The sequence below is a fragment of the Pteropus vampyrus genome, unplaced genomic scaffold (genome assembly GCF_000151845.1).
Source record: "Pteropus vampyrus isolate Shadow unplaced genomic scaffold, Pvam_2.0 Scaffold64, whole genome shotgun sequence".
In the NCBI taxonomy this organism is placed as follows: domain Eukaryota; kingdom Metazoa; phylum Chordata; class Mammalia; order Chiroptera; family Pteropodidae; genus Pteropus; species Pteropus vampyrus.
The window spans coordinates 2585223-2606150 of record NW_011888845.1 but is presented as its reverse complement, the minus strand read 5'-3'; the positions used below and the strand labels follow the sequence as shown (position 1 = coordinate 2606150).

The 20928-nt window shown below is 30.8% G+C and overlaps 3 pseudogenes; 1 reads left to right on the top strand and 2 right to left on the bottom strand.

Annotated features, from left to right (window-relative positions):
- Positions 1–8432, bottom strand: part of LOC105292807 — a 98153-nt pseudogene extending 89721 nt beyond the window's left edge.
- On the bottom strand, positions 3358–3477 carry LOC111740510 (annotated as a pseudogene).
- LOC111740524 lies at positions 4397–4516 on the top strand (annotated as a pseudogene).
- Positions 8433–20928: the final 12496 nt, after the last annotated feature.

The window sequence follows — 20928 nt, the reverse complement described above, 5'->3', positions numbered from 1 at the left end:
TATAATTATTTTGATTTGTTTCTCTAAAAGTCCATCTGTGGTCATTTTTAAGTAACTAGGTAGTTATGGTGATTATTATTTCTTACTTGGGAAAGGATTTATTTAAATGTCTCATCTTCCAATCTCCTTTCCACATTTCAGGGAATACTTATACAAGTATATTCAAATGTATAAAAATGACAAATCCCTGCAAAATAAGTTATTGTATTCCTATTTGACAGTAATAATGTTTAGGTAATACTGAAACTGACTTTCTCACTGTGTCTGCATGTGCTACCACTTTAACTGCTTTATTTTTACTCATTTATCAAAGCAAACAATTTTTCAGTTCTATTACATGGCTTTTAAAATGTCTATTAAAATTGACCAGTGGAATTACTGAAATGTTCAATTGTTGAGAAACCTTTGCAAAACAACTGTGGTATTTTATGAAGTATGATATCAAAGTATTTTATGAAGTGTGATATCAAATTTAAAAAGTAATTTAGTGGATTAAACTGAGTTTAATGCTGTCTCTTATAATATGACATAACATAATATAACATAACATAACATAACATAACATAACATAACATGATATAATATGAAAGATGGATTTATCTAGCCAGAAAATGGCAACCATAGGGAAAAAATAATGAGTTTTTTCTTATGAGATGTAGCCTGCACTAAAGTGGAAACTTTTAATATTTCATTTACTCCTCAAATATTCATTAATAATTATATTCATATTATTTTCATAATACAATATTTATTAATAAACCAGTTTCTTTAATAATATAGTTTCTTTAATAAAAGCAGACTAAGCAAATGATCAATTTGCAATCCAGATAAAAGCTGAGATGCTATGGCTGCGAGAGAGATTGTTAGGAGACCTAAATTATAAAAGTTTTCCTCATTCCAGACAAAACCAAACAAATTCCAAAAAATCAGAATTTTAAAATCATCATGTGTCAATATTATTGATCAGTGACATCACTGACATTTTAATATATAAAAGTTAAATTTTTTAAAGTCCAAATATGATATCATGTAGACTCCCTTGGACTTGACATAATATTTTGTACACCCTCTTAACATATATTTAAACAGTAGATAGTTTAAAAATATTTTATAAACATCATTAATTTATCCATCCACCAGAAATTAATTATCTCTTTAATTAAAATAAAAACATTTTAAATGGAAACCCGAATAAATTTAGATTATCAAGTACAAACTGTACACAAACTTTTTATAGAAACAATGTAAAAAATTCACTTTTCTATTGCTTATAAATAAGAATAATGCAGATAAAAATATTTCACATTAGGAAAATATCATTTTGAAACACAATATTGAAGTTACCTGGAGTTAATTTTAAAATATTACAAGTTGATAACTGAGTGGCATATCTGAAAAAAATATTTTAAAGTATGATGTTTCCTCAACTACACCTAAGTGGATCAACTCCATAAATATGAGATGTTTATTTTTGATGTCTCCTTTAATGATGAGGAATTTCCACCAACAGGTATATATTCAAAAGATACCATTGCACTAGTGTACTTACCAGAAGCCCTTTAAAATATATACTCACAGAGTTTAAAAATAAGTTACTTATAAAAAATTCAAAAATGTGCAAGAGACAATCTATAAACAGAAAAATGGGAAAATCATTGTCATATATTCACACAAGGAAATTTTGACACTAGTGAAATTCACACTAGTGAATATGAACAATAGCTTTATGTCTCATCATACAAGAAACACAAAGTGTGGTACAAAGTGGAAAATCAAATTGATACCACGTATACAGAGCTCAAAAATAGAAAAAACAAACTTAGTTATAATTTGTTTATTTTACACTTGTATGTACAAATACTTTAAAAATAAAAAAGGATGAACAAAATACAGAATTGTGTTTATCCTTATTGGAGGAGAGAGAGGAAGGGTCCACAGGCATTAACATTCTATCTGAAGCTAGACATTAATGACATACATGTTTACTTAATATTTTTAACACCATACATTTTATATATTCTTTGAATTTGTACAACATTTCACAATAAAAACAAATGCTTCTTAAAAGTACAGGCATTCAGGAAGCCCAGGCCAATATTTGCAATATTTATGTGCTTTGAGAAATAAAATAAGTGCAGAGGGCCAGGCTGAGTGAACAATTAGCCACTATGGTGACTGTGTTTGAAAATTCCCAGTCCTGACCATCTTTAATATGGCCCAATGAACTTTATAGAATGCCGATTACAAGCTTTATTCTAGCCTAGTGCACTCAGGTACAAGCCTCACAGCCTGATTTCTCAAAATTCTTCAAATAATGCATGAGATCAGTCAGACTTGTAAATCACTTCTTTTTGTTACCAAGGCATTGCTTTTACATCTTAAGTTTTATTTGTGGGAATTTAAAACGTGGTACGAAATACTACAAAGGCTGATAGGGTTGACTTTACAGTAGTGACATACAGAAACAAAGAACCAAAAGACAAGTATGAATATCTCCAGGAGTGCTATGGTAAATGAGCGAGAATAAGATTTTTCTTTAATTGGAAACAGATAACAAGTTGATTATTCAACTAAATATTAACACTAGCTGAGACCATGGGAATCACTTAACCTCCCTGAACCTATCCTTTTTCTTGTTTAAATGAAGATATTTTATTCTATTATTTTTATTATTCTAAGATAAAAACCATATGGTTAAGCAGCAGAAAGCACATCTAAAGTTCATAGGTTTCTGTTCATTTAAATTCTCTTTGTGAGATTTATGTATCCAATTATGACTTTCTTTCAGAATACTTAATTTGGTTTTTGAAACCAAGTCTGTTCAGAATTTTTTTCTTTTTGTTTTTGTTTTTTTAAAAGGGCAAATCATGACAGTGGGTTATATATAATTGTAAATAACCATACTAGACTAAGCAACATCATACCACAATTTAACCAAACACCATATAATTTTTACTGCAATGGCTTTTTCTAAAAGTTTTAAGATATTCAACTCATTTCTATGACATATATTTAGGGAAGGCAAACTACACCCAAAGTGTGAGGTAGCTAGTCGGACATGAGTGAAATGGGGAACAAAAGAATAGGGGTCCAGCCTAGAGACCACCCAAAGAACACTCCAATGTAGTAGAAATCTGGGTAAGTGCACACGAAGTAGGCAGAGTTATATAGCAGCCAAGTGTCAATCAAAATGACCTCATATGCCAATCACCTAACCACCCATCAAGGCCTTAATGTAAGAAAGACCTCTTCTTCTTCTGGTCTTTGTTGTCTCTGTGGTCTTTGGCTGGTTGTTGTGACAGTGCTGGTTTACAGCTTCTCACTGAAATCATGTGCCTCCTTGGAGCGTGCTTTGTCTTTCTAAAAACACCTGGTCTTCTTAGGTGGTCTCCCATCCAAGTACTAACCAGGCCCAACCCTGCTTAGCTTCCGAGATCAGATGGGGTTGGGCTTGTTCAGGGTAACATGGTCATAGACTAAGATATACTTTTAATAAATTTTTCTAAATCTCCCTGACCTGTGATTCTTCACTGCATTAATGAGGAAGAACTGAGGGAAAATGCTAACTACACTTCTGGGCCGTTATCCCCTACGCCCACGTGCTGTTGTGATGCCGAAGTTCAAATCAGCCCAACGGTAACACAAGGATCAAATTCAGTCTGCTGTTCATTTTTGCATATCAAATCTTATTGAAACATACCCATGCCCATTCATTTGCGTAATGTGTATGGCTGCTCTACAGTGGCAGAGCTGAGTAGTTAAAAGAATATATCCGACATGCAAAGCCTAAACTATTTACTACGTGGCCCTTTACAGGGAAAAAAATTGGCTGACCCTGGAATTATATTGTCCTTGTGAACTGATTTTTCAAAAATTAGGATTCTTGCTTAAATTTTATTACAGTTTATGGAGCAATAAAGTAAATAAAAACCAAATACTTAAAAATGAGTTTTCAAAATATAAATTTATAATATAATGTGTGACTGCTTATCCTGTGAACTTCATGGGACTTTCTTAAAAATTAAAATGTAATTTCACACATTGAAATACCTAACTGACAAAAAATGTGGTTATTTAATTTTTTAAAAATGTTTTACTTTTTTAAAAAAATTTCTCATCTTAATTAACAGATGTTGGTTGATAATTTCAAACCCAGAGAAATTAAGATACAAAATTTTAATAAAATGAATTATTAAATGATTTTTATTAGCAGTAGAGACATAAAAAAATTATACTTTCCCCTTTACAGTAGCTTTCTGTAAATTTTTGAACTTTTTATTAAAGTATAGCATGAACATAGAAAAATGCATAAATCAATAAATGTACTGTTGAATGAAGTTTCACAAACTGAACACACCAATGTAACCAACATTCAGATTAAAAAAATAGAACACAAGTCTACAGCCATGCTACTCTGAACAAGCCCAATCTCGTCTGATCTCAGAAGCTAAGCAGGGTTGGGCCTGGTTAGTACCTGGATGGGAGACCACCAAAGAAGACCAGGTGTTTGTAAGCATAAAAAATAAAAAAATAAGGGATTGTAAACTGACAATGTCCTGGCAATCTGTGAGGTCAACCAAAGGTTGCCTCACCTAAAAAATAAAAAAATAAATAAATAAAAATAAGGCATTTTAAAAATAAATAAATATATAAATAATAACTAAATAAATAAATAACAGAAAACAAAACATTGTCTTCACCTCAGAATCTTCTCTGTGTTTATTTCCAGTCACAAACCGATTTATATAACATAGAATCACTGTTCAGACTTCTAAGAGTTTACAAAAAGATAATATAAATTAAATTTTTATTAATTTTATTATATTTTATATGTTATACTAAATATTCTTCTAAAATATCTGGTGCTTTGAGATAAATAGATTATTTCAAATTTTTCCTATGCCATCATGCAAAATTTAGAAGAAACTAAAGATTTTAGAAGACTAGATAATCATAAATTATTTTAATAACAAATTTAATATGTGCCTAGATCATAGGCCATTGGAAGTGATGAGGGAAGAGTTAAATCATAATAACAAAAAAAACCACTTTGGCTCAGTTAAACAAAAATGCTGCTATTTATTTATAATCACAAGTTTCTTTTACATTGGCTATGTGCTCATCACTCATCCCATGCAGTACTGTTATTAGTGCCTGCAGAATAGTGAATAAACATCTAAATGTTTGTGTTATGACCCTCATCCAGCTTGAAAATTGCCCTTTCTTCTCCTGTAAACTTAGCTCCACAGTGCTACCTATACATATGTTGACATACATCTGATTAAATATATAATCATTGTAGTGTCACTGATTGCATGGTTTCATGCTGTTTGTAAATGTTCACCACAATCATCAGTCTAACACATAATCAGTGCTTTTATTGTTCATATGCAACAATCTTTTTTTTTTTACCTACGTTGGTCAGAAATAATAACTAAGTTTGCTTGCTTTTTTCTGTTTACTTTTACTCTTAAAAGTCAATCTTCTACTTTTTAACTTATCCTTTTCTGTGGCTGAATCAAGTGATATGATCGTAAGTGTATAAATTCTGAAATACTCTACACTGAATGTAATAAACATAGAAGAATCATCTAAAATGCTTGGAAATGATAAGCACTCAATAAGCTATTTGTTTCATGGGTCCAGAGGTAATTTTATAACTAGTTAAAAGTAAAGACTTAACTTTGACAATTTCCAGAATTCTCTCAAATTAAGTCATGTATTTTTGGCTGGATTAATTTAGCACCATTAAAAAACAAATAAGCAAGTAAACTTTTAATAAGAGTTAAGTAGAATAATCTCTTAGGTTTGTGTATGTAAAGAAAAACAAAAATAAGAAAACAATTAGCCCAATTATTCAGGAAAAAATAGAACATGTTAGGTCTGAATAGTTATGTCAAGATTTCCTAGACTATATTGTAAGGAATATATGATTTAATGTATAAATATTTCAATATATGCTTACATCTTGCTATGCTATAAACCTAACCTTACACATAGGCTCAGATATCACACCAGAGTCTAGACTCCCCTGTGGCAAAGATATAACACTGCATTTTGAACTTCCATGTATATTAAAATAAGTGGCAGAGTAAACTGATCTTTGTCTTAGAGAAAAGACTCAATAAAATTCTGATAATCCTAAATTTACCTAGTCCAATGATTTTCATTCAGAGAAATAAGTCCCCTTGTGTTTGGAAAGATATCATTAATTCTAGCTCGCAATCTGTTTAATTGAAAGTAAAAAAAAAAAAAAAAAGTTATGTAATAGGCAAAATAATCTTCCATAAAACTATCTTATCTGATTCAAATAATAAAGTAGATGAAATATTAAGAATCAAATGGGAAGAATTTTACAGAAGAATATTTTACCATTTCTGGATTGAGGATTGGGAAGTGAATTATATTTTTATAGTTATTAAAAGAAACTATAAATTTTAAAATGTCGAGGAATACCGAAACCCCTCACCATGTAATTTCTGGGTAATTTGTAAATTTATTGATGTCAATTAATAGCATCTATTCACAGATTAGACATTTTAAAAATCAATATCTTCTGTTATTATTTTTTAGTGACCATAATCAAATAATTAAGTACAAGATGATGATAAAAGATTAGAACAAAAATAGATAAGAAATAAATTTTTAAGGAATATATGATTTAAAGCATATTTAAACTTAACTATTTAAATTAATAATGTGTTCATTCTCCCAAATTTGGGGTCACGTGATCTCCCAGTTTCAAGGACATTTAGTGTCCCTGAAATGACATTTAGTGAGACAGAGGAACAAACTATTGTGGAGGCAACAGTTCACAGCACCAGTTGAGTTTTTGTCCTGAGTTGATGTCACTCTTTCTACCTTCCATTCTACTCAGAGCCCCATGAATTTCTGCACATAGAAGGATTTGAACTGTCCCAGGGTCATTTTGAACGAAAAAATAAAATAAGACCCAGGGTGAATTTCCACCTACGTAATAGGCTGATGTTATTACTGATGAGAATGTTTTGAAACAATCTAACTCTTATTTTGCATATGTGAGCTTAAATGTTAATTTCTGTGGGTTTCTTCACGTTTGGGAATTGAAAATATCAAAGCTTTCAAATTGAGAGGTTCATGACCAAGAAAACAATATCCAGTATTGGTTTAAATAAGATAAGACTTGAAATAAGTAATAGATATTGCAAACATATTTATAAACTCAAACTCTTCAAAAGTTGAACAAAAAAAATATAGGATTAGAGACAAGAAAGGGGTCAAAATAAAAGTATTATCTTATACGAACTAAGGACAAATAAGGAAGCTGGCTCTTTACTACTCAGTCAGATTCTCAGAAGATATTGCTGTCATTTGAGACAAAAGAGGTATTCATATTATATATACTTTTTGAGAATTTTCAGCAAAATTTTGCATTGGAGGTTATTATCTAGTTTGCAGAGACAGGAAATAAATTGAAAGTTTAGAATATTAGGCTGACTGACATAAAGAGGTTATCATAAACACATGCTGAAAAGCAGTGATGTCTCAACCTAGAAACTTTATTAGGAAAAAAGTAACCACAGAAATTGTCCTCAGATAACTCTCTATTTCTTAGTTTGAATATCTGAGGTAGTACCTTGACTGCATTTGTGTATGGGCACATACTTGTGCACAAATGCTAACTGATTACATTCGTGACGTTAATGCAATTTTATATTGTAGAAAACAATGCCTGCCTAAACAAGATCTTTCACACATTTCATCTTACATTTATTCTGCATTTTTTCCTTTAACATCTCAGGCCACCTTCCAACCCTCCATGCACTGAGTACTATATATTTCTCAATATAGCTCTTCTTCTGGATCTGAACAACCTAGTAAAATATTTTAAAGTGACTAGTAGGAGATTAAATTTACCCATGAAATGGTAATCTTCAATAGATTTAGCTCGAATCAAGTTTAGCTTTTAAAATTTACCTTAGGACATGTCTGCTTATGTGAGACTCATCTACAGCCCGCTGCGTACGTATGTGGCTTCATTCGATGTCAGTGCACAGGGAGAGAGGCTCTGGATCTGCTGGGCCAATCTAAGAGAATGGCATAATTTCCAGGAAAAGGTTCCTGACTTATCAAAATTCCTCTATCCAGCCGTTCTCTCTTTTACCCCTTAATTCGCTGCAAGTAATATGTAACCAATTTGAAATCAGCAGTACTTACAAACATCTGAAGTTGCATCAAGCTCTCAGGATACTAACTGTAATATAAATCAGCAAATTGTTTTCTTCTGAGAAAGAAAAAGTTTAATCTACTAATGGGTGGATCTCATTGGCTAACTGCCAATAAAAATTTCAACTTCTGGTTTTATGCATTGCCGCCTACAACCAAGGCTAATATAAAAGTTTCTATGGGTGAAAGTACCTGGGAATAAGTAAAAAAATAAATAAAAATTAATTTTGAGGATAGAAAAAATGATTAAGTAAGCATCACATTAATTCATTTAGATAATTTTTCTAGTTTAGAAATAATTTCTCATGTTGGGGCATATACTATTTGAGGCTCCATATTTAAACTTTTTAATTAATAAAATTTATTTTTAGAGCAGTTTTAGATTTACAGAAAATTTGAGCAGTGAGTACTGAAATTTCTCTTATAATCCCTGATCCTCTCTCACAGTTTGTCTTATTGTTAACATTTTGTAGTACTGTGGTATATTTGTTTCAACTGGTGAGCCAGTATCAATACAATATTAGTGACTAAAGACCAAAGTTTACACTAACATTTCATCTTTATGTTGTGCATTCTATTGGTTATAGCAAAAGTGTAGTGATATGTATTCATCATTACAGTATCATACTTAGTTGCACCATTCTAAAAATACCCTGTGCTCAATCTAGTCATCCTCCTTATTTTTCCCCCAAACCCTGGAAACACTGCTCTTTTTACTGTCTCAGTAGTTGTTTTCTTTTTTTTCCCTCAGCATGCAATATAATTAGACAGTTATGTAGCCTTTTCAGATTGGATTTTTTTAATTTAATTCTTTAATGCATTTAAGTTTCCTTCATGACTTTTTGTGGTTCGATAGCTCATTTATTTTTATTGTTGAATATTTCATTGTATGGATATCCCTCAACTTGTTCATTAATCAATGAAGGACATCTTGGTTGCTTCCAAGATATGGCAATTGTGAATAAAGTCACTATAAACATTTATGTGCAAGTGTTTGTGTGGTCAGACATTTTCATCTCATTAGGATAAATACCAGAAGCACAATTGCTGGATCATATAGTAAGACTATGTTTAGTTTTGTAAGAAATTATGAAAGTGCTTTCCAAAGTGACCATCCCACTTTAAATTCCCACCAGCAATGAATGAGAGTTTGTTTCTTCACATTCTTGTCATTATTTGGTACTCTCTCTGTTGTGGATTTTAGCCATCCCAATAGGTGTGTAATGGTATCTCCTTGTTTTAATTTGCAATTCCCTAATAACATATGATGTTGAGCATCTTTTTATATGTGTGTTGACCATCTGTATATGTTCTTCGGTGAGATGTCTGGTGAAATATTTAGCCCACTTTTTAATTAGGCTATTTGTTTGGTTTTAGAAAATCTTTATATATTTTGGATACAGTCCTTTATCAGCTTTGTGTTTTGCAAATATTATCTCTCAGTTTGTGGCTTATCTTTACATTCTCTTAACAGTGTACTTTTCAGAGCAGAAGTTGTTGGGTTTTTTTTTTTTAGTTAATTTTTTTTTGGTGTTTCATGGTTTGGACTTTTGATGCTGTATCTAAAAAAGCATTGTCAAACACATGGACACCTAAGTTTTCTCCTATTTTTATCTTCTAGGAGTTTTATTTTACACTTAGGTCTATGATGTATTTTTACACTTAGGTCTTGTTTTATTTTACACTTAGGTCTATGATGTATTTTTACACTTAGGTCTTGTTTTATTTTACACTTAGATCTATGATGTATTTTAATTTTTGTGAAGAATATAAAGTCTGTGTCTAGATTCACTTTTTATATATAAATATTCAATTGTTCTAGCTGTATTTGTGAAAAAATTATCCTTTCTTCTTTGAATTTCCTTTGCCCTTTTGACAAAGATCAGTTGACTATATTTACGTGGGCCTATTTATGGATTTTCTGGATACTCGGTTCCATTGACTGGTAGCATATTTTTATGGTCAGTATTTTTTTTTTTTTTTACTTTCTGTTTTATTGTATAACACTGTACACTGATAAGCAAAATTATTATTTTTCTTTTAAAATTATTTTAGGTTATGTATATTTTTAAGTGATTAGCCAGAAACGACTGTGTTCTGTTGTTCTTCTTTTTTTTAAGTAAAAAGGCATGATTTTCTTGGGAAAAATAGTATTTACTAAACACAGATCAACTTTACAGAAAATCTTGAGACTTATCAAATCCAAAAAGAGATGTGTGTAAATAAAGATATTTATATTCAGATACATTGACTATGTTATAAAATAATTTAAAATAATGACTTAAATTTGTGCTTAATAATAATAATAATAATTAAAAGTTATTAAACTATCATTAGGTACATGGAACTTTTTTGTTGTTCTTTAAGAATATTTTTCCTAGTCAATGGGTTTCCAACATTTAAAGTCATAGATATTCGATAATGAATAAAAATCTATATGTATATATGAAAGCATTTAAATATATCCAAATTTATATATACAATTTACAGTTTTGATAGTTCTTTTGAAATATATTCACATATCTTAAGATCAGAAGCAATTGGACCAAGCCCTCACAAAGTGTATTCTCAGAATTTAACAAGTTATCAGTTAGCATTAAGTGATTTTCTGATTTCCGTATTCAAATAATGTTTAAATGTCTAGTTCAAACAAGTTAAGGCTTTTCTAAGGTTGTACTCCTCAGATTCAAAAATATATTAATGTATATTGTAGCTATTTAAAAGGAGTATATAGTATATAGCACTTAAAACTCATTTTAAAATGGAATCATTTTTCCCCTTCCTTTCTTTGTGCAGAGCAACTTGTAAGACTAGTGTTGCCAGAATATTCTTTGGAAAGCATTGAGCTATTCTAATACTCGATAATGTCTCTAATGAAGCAACTGTGTAAAATTAGCAATCACCCTAATAATCTATTTCCTATAATCCTTTAGTGTTTCTAGAAGTACTTCAAGTTTTACTGTATCTTAGGGCAACAGTGGCATTCGAATTGACTATCCAAGATTCCACGTGGTGCCCTGGAGCAGGTGATCCTTGAGGATGACTAGAGATTTAGGTTTGAACACAATACCACTGAGGTAGCCTAGAGTTTGCCCAAAGCCTCAAAAAATGGACTTAGTATAATTTCATTACATTCTAATTTCTTATCTTATACAGAACCTTCTCTTGATCCCTCAAGTGGCATATATTCTAACATTCCTACTTTGTTAGTACGAAGACTCAGAGAAAAGCCCCCGGACTGAAAAATCTGCTTCTCTAAGCAGAAGGCAGGGAAAGATGGAAGAAAGAGGCTAGCCACTCCAGTCTGACAACTAAAAGAGTTTAGAGGGGAAACTAACATAGAAGTTGTGTCTTGGGTGGCTGCAAGAAGAAGATGATATTCTCTGCACCACTTGGCAGGCGCCAAAGAACTATGTAGAGTAAAGGGAAGGAAGAGTCACCAGTACTGATACATGAATGCTATGAGGTACTCGGGAAATTACTTTCCATGCTTGACCAGATCAAGACAATGGCCCGTTCCGGGAACCAGCATGTAGCAGGAGGCAGGCATTTTGATTTATTTCAGAATGAACATCAATCATGATCAGTCTTTGAGGGGGCTCCGTAGTAAGCAATTTCTGTTCTGGCCTGGGTCCAGCTCATGGGACAAACAGCAGTCATGTCACGAAACAGTCTCTCCTCCACATACTCCGATCGGCAAGTTGTATCTCTTCTAACAATCTTTGTTTAATTGAAAGAGCATTTATTATTTTTCTATCCTCTATGAACTTCTGTCATATCACTCAAGTTGTCTGTTACAGTGTATATCTTTTTTCTTCCTATGCACAATATCAATTTAGAAATAAGATTAAGTTTTCATTTATTCAGTTCTTTTAACCTTATGTCATTCATTCAACATCAGTGTTTTCTTTCTGAGATTTTGAGCTCCTAGTTAGAAAATACCATATCGACTTAGCTTGGCTTTTGGAGCAGTCAACATTTTAACGTACATATTTAAGCAATTTATTATAAAAATATCTTTAAAATATATAATGTTTGCCATGCCCCCCAATACTTCATGAGGTATTAAATTTATTTAGATAGCTTCCAGTTGTGGTGGCTGAAAATTATCCTAAGATAATTTTTCGAGTTCACAGGCAGACACTGAGGAGTTGCTTATTTTCAGATGCTTTTTTAATTTTATAATTTTTAAGCTGAAAATTATTTGGAAAGCTAAGAAATGGGCCCAGGCTTTACCTAGGGAGAAAAATCTGTAGAAATAGTTTAAGAATATTAGGAGAAATAAAGATCCTTTTCCCCCTCCTGCCTTGTATTACATTGTCATGAATCCATCAATTCAGCTAAATATGTTTCCCTTTTAAAATACATATGATGCCTGATAGATTTGTTTCTTGTGTATTTAATGTGTCTCTGTTGGTTAACCTCCTTATCTCATTCAAGAATTGTACATTCCTTGATATTTCTTTTGAACTTTTAAATACAAGTAAAGCAAAGTGTACATTAAATAAATTTTTGAATGAATGAATGAATCCTTGCCAGCTAGCTGAAATGAAAGTTATCTGAGAATATAAATGTAAGTAGCAAAAGGATAATTTTGACTTGAATGAGATGTAGCAATGCAACATGAAGGCACTGAAACTTCCCCCACCTAAAAAGAAGCAAGTTTTTGCTCTGTCACAGTGGTTTGGACAATTACTGCTAAATAAATGTGTTTGAGAATATTTTATGTCAAAATAAAAATCTCAAGTTGATCATATTATATTAATAAAGATAATTATGTAGAGAATCAAGTGTAACTGAAATTAGAGTACAAAGGAAATGAGAAAATTTGGGAGAGAAGAATTTCAAACATGTGAATTTGTTTTGTTCTAAGAGCTTTGGAGAGTTCAGGAGCAGGTGTTTCCATTGGTTCTCTATCTCTTGCCTTTAGTTATCTATCAGACTTTTAAAGTGAAATACATCACTTTAAGATACATAATAAAAACCCTCATTTGAATAATAGTTCAGGAATTAGAAAGAAATATATAATTGGACAGATCTTGAAAGACATATTTGAAATAGATGTTGAAATTGCTTAAGTTACACAAAATATGTCTATAAATGATAAATGTTTTCAACAATGCCTTCAGTATATAAATAAGTTTTTGGTGATTTCATTAAGGCATCTTGTAACTTATCTCAAATTGAACATATCCAAAAAAACATTTGGAAAATTAAATCCAATAATGCAAAAATAATATATGAACACAACTATAAAAGAGCAAAATGCTGTCCTGTCCATGAAGTTCATCACTCTAAAATTATTCCTTCATCGTAATATTCAAAACACTAAGCCACGGGTTATTCAGTATGTTCTGTAGAGTACTATATAAAAGGTATTCTTATGGTAGAAATAATGCTCCCCACAACAAACCAGTCTATAAATTCCAACCAAGTTAGCAAACTATTAGGTGACTTGGGAAACATAAATTCATGCTGCAGTGAATGAGTTATCTCCTTTTTCACAATTTCTTCAGAAGAAGCAAGTGAAATATTTGACCATAAGTAAACAAGTTCAGGATGACTTAACTGCGTGAGATGTACCAAATTTTATGAGGAATGGAAACAGGAAAAAAGATATACTATAACAAGAAAATAAATTCCCAGTAGAGCTTTGTTAGGTTTTACAATTTACCAAAAGTTATTTTAATATATTAGATGTTTACTGAACCAAGAGCTCTCATTTTGTAATGATTTTTAAATCATTAAAATAAGTTCATTTTTCCTAAGTTCAAGTGTACCTAGATATTTCATATAAGCTCCTTTCTCCTTGTAATATAGATTAAATTTTTTCCAGTTTGGCCATTGGTGCTAAACTTAATTAGATGATAAGGATAAATAAATGAATTCTAGAAGCAGCTGAGAGGACGTGGAAAATATATCCTTGTGCCAGTGCATAATTATTTCACAAATAGTCACTACAATTCAGCATTTTTTTTTAAATTTGCACCATTTGAATAGATATTTTGTAAAGGTTTTTTTTGTTGTTTTTTTTTGTTTTTTTTTTTTTTTGTTTTTTGTTTTGAGCTACATACTTGTTTTATTTCCTGATTTGGCAAAGATACTATTTAAGAATATAAATAGAAAACTCTGACATATAATTTTATGAATTACTAATGTAAGGATATATGTATTCTTGCAAAGCCTTAAAACATGAGATTCTGAAAAACAATATCAATCAAAAACTTTAACAATAGAAATCATTAATAAAAATGATATAATTTTATATTTTAACCCCTTCTTTGTGAAATTAAGCTAAAAAAGGTAAAAATAAAGCAATCAAAATGTTTTTCCTGTTCTTGTTTTTATCTTCTGGCACACCATCTGTTCTTTTTAATGTTCTAGCTTACCCAAAATGAAGTCAGTTTGTCTGTGTCCCATACTCCACATCTATCATACCAGGAATATAGAAGAAATGACAGAGAAGATTCATGTTCCGTGCATTTATAATATAGTATTATTGGATGTATAATTGATAATGTCCAAAGGACAAAGTTTGTCCTTCTCAATATTACAAACCTGGGACAGTATCTACTAATGTTAAGGATGCTACGATGTCTCAAAACATCTAGAGAACTTCATCTTTGGCATGCCTTCTAGATCACATAAAAAAATGAGATATAGAATATAGTTTGTCCATTATACTTATGCATTTTGACAATGCCCTCAACAAGAATTACTTTTGAAAAGTTATTGCTTCTTTGCCCCAAAGAATAAGGACTTTCTGTCTAATGGCAATTCAGATACATCTTAAACAAAAGCAATGTCAATGGTATAAGTGGCTATTTCAATGGCTTAATACCTTTTCAGATATAAAAATTCTAATTTGTTTAAATAAATGACCTTAAAGATCAATCTTAGAGAATATATTTTGAAATGTGAAATAAAATCAAATAGATTTTATAATATCTGATATATCTTTGGGGAATAAAAACAGAAGTCTAATAAATATATGGCCAAATAACTTAGATCACTCTTTTGGAAGCACCCAAAATCTAGGAGGCAGCAGAGTCCAGTGGCTGGGAGAGCAGAGTGTAAGGCCAGGTGACCTATGTTCGCCTGCTGGCTCTGACACCGACTAGCTCTGTGACCTTAGGCAAGTTTTACCCAGGTTTTAGATGCCTTGGTTTTCTTATCTGTAAAATGGATATAATGATTGCACCTATTTTTGTTGTTAGGAAGATTAAATAAGTCAATAATTAAAGCATTTATATGTACCTATATAATAGCAATTCTTAGCACATAGTAAGTCATTAACAAATAAGCAACATAAAGAGACTTGAACTCATGCTCAGGAGCTGATGCTTGGAGCCGGATACATAATTTCTCCAGCAATTTGCATGCTTATTAAATGAGACGATTTGATTTGTGGTGTCTTATTACTATTAACCATTTTAAGATTCTTAAAATGTACATTCAAATAAGATTAGAAAGCAAGGAATCAGGACACACAAAATTAGGACTGGTTTTTACATGCCAGTACTTCAGAAAGAGAATAAAGCCAATTATTTAAGAAAAAAGATACGTCAATACTCCTGAATTAATACAAGTGAGCAACCCCTAAAAAAAGATAATATAAATTAGGAATTTATTTTTAAATTACCAAATGAGAACTAGAACTGGTTCATAAGAAGAAAGTTATGTGAATTAGCATGAGTAAATGTGTACCGTATTGATGCTGCTAAACTACAAATGTTGAATTTCTATGCATTAATATATTCAGGAAAATGATCCTTTAATATAAATACCTTAGTTTTAAGTGGCTACTTTGGTTGCTTGTATGTTTTTCCTATCAACTTTGACAATATTTTAAATGTTATTACCACTATGTCACGTTTATTACACCTCTTTTATCTATTATTGGCATTAACCACTAGAAATCTGATTTATTATCATTTATATTAGTTTAGGTTCTTAGTTGCAAAATATAGAAATTAACTTTAGTTAACATAAGCAGAACAGAAATTCTAAGAGTGTATTTTGAGTAGCCTACCAAATTGATGGGGAAAAGACTAAAGAAGCAGCTTAGAGAACTGACACTAAAAATCGGAGAAACAAAGGGAGATACAGCAGCTTATATAATAACTACCACTGCTGCTACTTGAGTGGCCACCATAGACCTTTGGACACTGGATGGCAGTGTTGCCACCACAAAAGTAAATTCTGAACTCCCCTTGCTTTTTTTGTGACACTCACTGAAGATTCAAAACTTCATGCTGGTGTATCTGATGGGACAAATCTAGGCCATGGACCCTGATCCAGCTGTCAAAGGTTATAGAGAGCAAGTATCTGAACTTTCCAGCGTGCACTATGGAAGGCAGATCACAATATTGTATTCCAGAAACATAAGGTTAAATGCAGGGTGACTAAAACCATTAAATACCCATTACACCTATCATGATGACAGAGATGAATGAGCATGTATTCTGAAAATTAACAGGCTGGGTTTGTATTCCAAATTGAGAATTACTACCAGTCTGGTAGTTCATAAAATAAAAAAAAAATCTTATGACTATTATGTTTCACACATCATTTGAAAGTCTGTTTTGAGGGTTAAGTGAGATAATTTATCTAAAAATGTGAGACTCATAAAAGTTACCTAATGCATATTATTTAACATCTCCAATATACTTTCTTTTACTTTTACCAAAAAAAAAAAAAAAGTACTTGATATTGAGATTTCTACTTTCTGTTTTACATCTTTAGTTGACGTTAATAAAGCACTTCAAGCTGGTGTGGGTGGATATTCCTTCCTGTTGAAAAGAGAACAAAACCTTCAACAAAGAGCAGCTGGAGACAAACATTGGAGAGAGGAAATGCAGAAAGTGTTGTGCGGCTTAATCATTCAAATCACAGATTAAGTCAACACAATAGCAGAGAAAATGCAGAGAATTTAAAATGTATGACTATAGTGGCAAACTCAAGGAGTCTTTTCTTTGGGATCGACAGAGGAAATAAACTAAATAAACATAATTTTATATATCCTATAAAAAATTAAGAAAAGATTCATTAGTAAAGTTTTGTTTTACACTATAAATTAATTAAAATTTTCTTTACATGCAAAGCCCTTATGCAATAGAATACAAATATTAATTGCATAAAAAACAGTAAGTAATAAAAGCTATTAACTATTAAACTTTCTTGAGGTTTTACTATGTACGTATTCAAAACAATCCAATTAAAAAGACTTTTTCCCCCTACTATTAATAAAAAACTAAAATGGAAAATAAAAGCTAAAAGCTTCAGGGAAGGTTATATTTTCCTCAATATATAAAATCTTGAGTAAGAAATCATGTGCGATCATACTACACACCTGGAAAATGGATCGAAGGCAATCTTTAAAAGTAAGTTTTTCAAATGACACTGACTGATGTGTAAAAAATATAGCAGTGTTAAATTTTTGGCTAATGCTACCATAGGCTAATACTACTTTAAAGTTTTCAAATTAATGGTTGAAAGGATCACAGACTCTACATATGTCAACATGAAGTCGATTGCACATAGTGATAAGCATCTGATACTTCACTGATATAAAAGTTTCATCTGAGACTTTCTCTCTCTAGTTAATGAATGCAGTAGGGAATAGAAATGGCTCTGGAGAGAAACTCTTGCTGTACATACAGGAGATGATTATCTCTTCTTTAAAATTAATTAGTCTCTTGGCATTTTTTAAATTTTATTTATGAATGTATGAATTTATACTTATTAACTATGTATTTCTTCCTTACTCTAGGAATGATGCAAGAGCTATGCCTTACAAAACAATGCTTTTAAGGATTTTATGGAAGATATTCCATTCCACCACTGTGGGAGATATTTTTAAGAGACAATGGTGGTCAGTTTCATACCTTTTATTAGCCAACAGTTATGGACGTTCCACATGACCGATAATTTCGTTTTTTAACCTGACAAAGATGGAGGTTGTTTTAGTTCTTTTTCTTTTTTCACAGCTTCGATTGAGGCAGTTTCTCAAAATGTTCAGGTTACTGAAAGATCTGAATTTCTAACATATTTGTATTACTAGGAATAAAGTTCTGGAGTACAACATGAACCCCTCTGTTTGGTTTGAATGAAACCTGACACAGTATATCTTAAAAGAAAAGTGGGGTATGGGATTGTGTATGTGTTTCTTGGACTCCAAACTTCTGAGAATGCTTAACTATAAAAAGGAACTTGAAGAAACAGTAAAGAGCGCCTATGATAGGCCTTTAGATTGCTTTGTCCTTGGGCTAAAACCTCAAAACCAGAGACACGATGACTTAATCCATATTCCAGACTTCATTTTGTTGAATCTTGAAATCAATAAACATGGTGCTTTTGATGTTCTACCTTCCTTTCTTCCCTATATCCTTAAGATGCCAAAATAGTATACAAAAAGACATAAACCTGGAGAATAGTGCTATATTTATTTATCACTCCTAAAATACTTATAATCTTGAGCAGGCATTAATTGAAACATTGTCATCTATACTCTTGTATATCCGGAGTAGATAATGGAGCAATTTAATAATGTAGTAGCAATTTTTTTATTATCTTTCTATAAAGCTTTTTATAAGACATAGCTGTCCTACTGAAGTTAAACTTCAGAAGGAACAAAACTTTCAATTTTATTTTATAAAACAAAGTTCACATTGATATCAACACATTATAATATTACACACAAAAATATAGACAAATGTCACTTATGAAAATTGATAAAAATAATGACTCAGATTTATTCCATGAAAGCACATGCAGTTGAATATTAAAAATCAGTTATTATAATATATCATATTAATAGACCTAAGGAAAAAAATCACAGAATCATGTTCATAGATACTCAAAACTTTTTGAGAAAATTTGATAAAATTCTGATTAAATAAATAAATACATATTGATGGATATTAAAATAACATACAAAATAGCTATATGTGCTTATGTACAGATCAGCCCCAAATTCAGCATATTACATAAAAGAGGAATTCTAAGATCATTTCTTATACTGTCAGGAACAAAAATTAACCATTATAATTAGCAATATATTGGACATATTTACAAATGTGATCACAGAAAGCAAAGAGAAGCATAAAAATTAGAAAAAAAGTAAAATTATATCTAAGATAAGTGTAAGACATAGTTTAAAAATGACAATAAGATAATTTAATAAACTTGTGTTAAAATTAGTATAAATATTAATAACATTTATATGAACAAATAATAACCAGCTAGGCAATATAATGAATGAAAAGTCACCATTTAAAATAACAACAAAATTTAAAATAAAGTACCTACACATAAATCTAAAAAATGTAAAGTTCATTCTGAAAATCAAGAAGGTTAAAAAAAATACAGAAAAACATTACATGTTTATGGATAAAAAATAATTTAACATCCAAAATCTGTCAATACTGTCTAAGTTAACTAAAAATATGCCATTAAAATGAAAATAAACTTTCTCTTTTATACTATGGAGATAAAATGTTTCATTTAAAACTTCCTATAGAAAAAGAACAAAAGCAAAAATATCCAAATAAACAGATATAAAGAAAAGCAAAGAATATGTATGTGTGAGAGAGAGAAAGTGAGTGAGAGTAGGTGGAGCTACTTTCAGATATTAAAGCATCTTTTAAAGGCTGCGTAATAAATGAGTGTGGTATTGATGCATGAATACAGAGACAGACCATTAAATTGAGCAGAAATTACAGAAATTAGTCCAAGTATATAATAAAACTCAATATATGATAACAAAGACATCTCAAATCTGTAGAAAAAAAGAGACTTGCTGATAATGTAGAAACAAGATATTTGAAGAAAAGGGATAAAATTAAAATTGTACTTATGTAATACATCCCAGTATAAAAATATCAGTAATCTAAATAGTAAAAAATAATAAATATGAAAAAAAAGTCTCTAAAAGTGCTAAAACACTAAAAGAAAATAGAGGCAAATTTGTTTAAAACCTGTGAGGGGAAAATAGTCCCTTATTGGTTTTTTAGTTTTGTAGGGTTGCCATAGTAAAGTATTACAAATTAAGTGCTTAAAAAATGAAATTTATTATATTACATTTCTGGAGGCTGAAAGTCCAAAATCAAGGTGCTGACAAAATTAGTTTTTTCCAAGGGCTGAGAAAGAACAATCTGCTCCAGATCCTCTCCTTTACTTCTAGGTGACCATCCTCTCTCTGTCTCTTCACATTTTCCCTCTATGTGTGTCTGTCTCTGTGTCTAAATTCCCAAGTTTTATAAGGACACCAGTCATGTTGGATTAGGGCCCACCTTAATGACCTCATTTTAACTTGATTACTTCTATTAAGACCCTATCTCCAATAGGGTCATATTCAGAGATACTGGGATTTAAGGCTCCAACATATATTTTATGGAGGGGGGATACCATTCATAATAATTCCTAAAAGTAACTCAAAAATCCAAAAGCATAAAAGAAATACACTATAAATTAGAATTATATAAAGATATAATAATACCATGTTTAAACTTTTGTAAAGCAGATAAAAATACCGTAGTGAGTGATGAATGACAATTAATTGGAAAATATCACTAATTTTAAAAAGTGGTTCCTAAAAATGAAAAGGAAATAAACATAATTTAGTGGAAAAATAGTCAAGAATATGATGAGAGAAACTACAGGAAAAAAAGTGGCTCTTACAATACACGAAGCTAATAATAGTTTTATAAATGCAATATCATT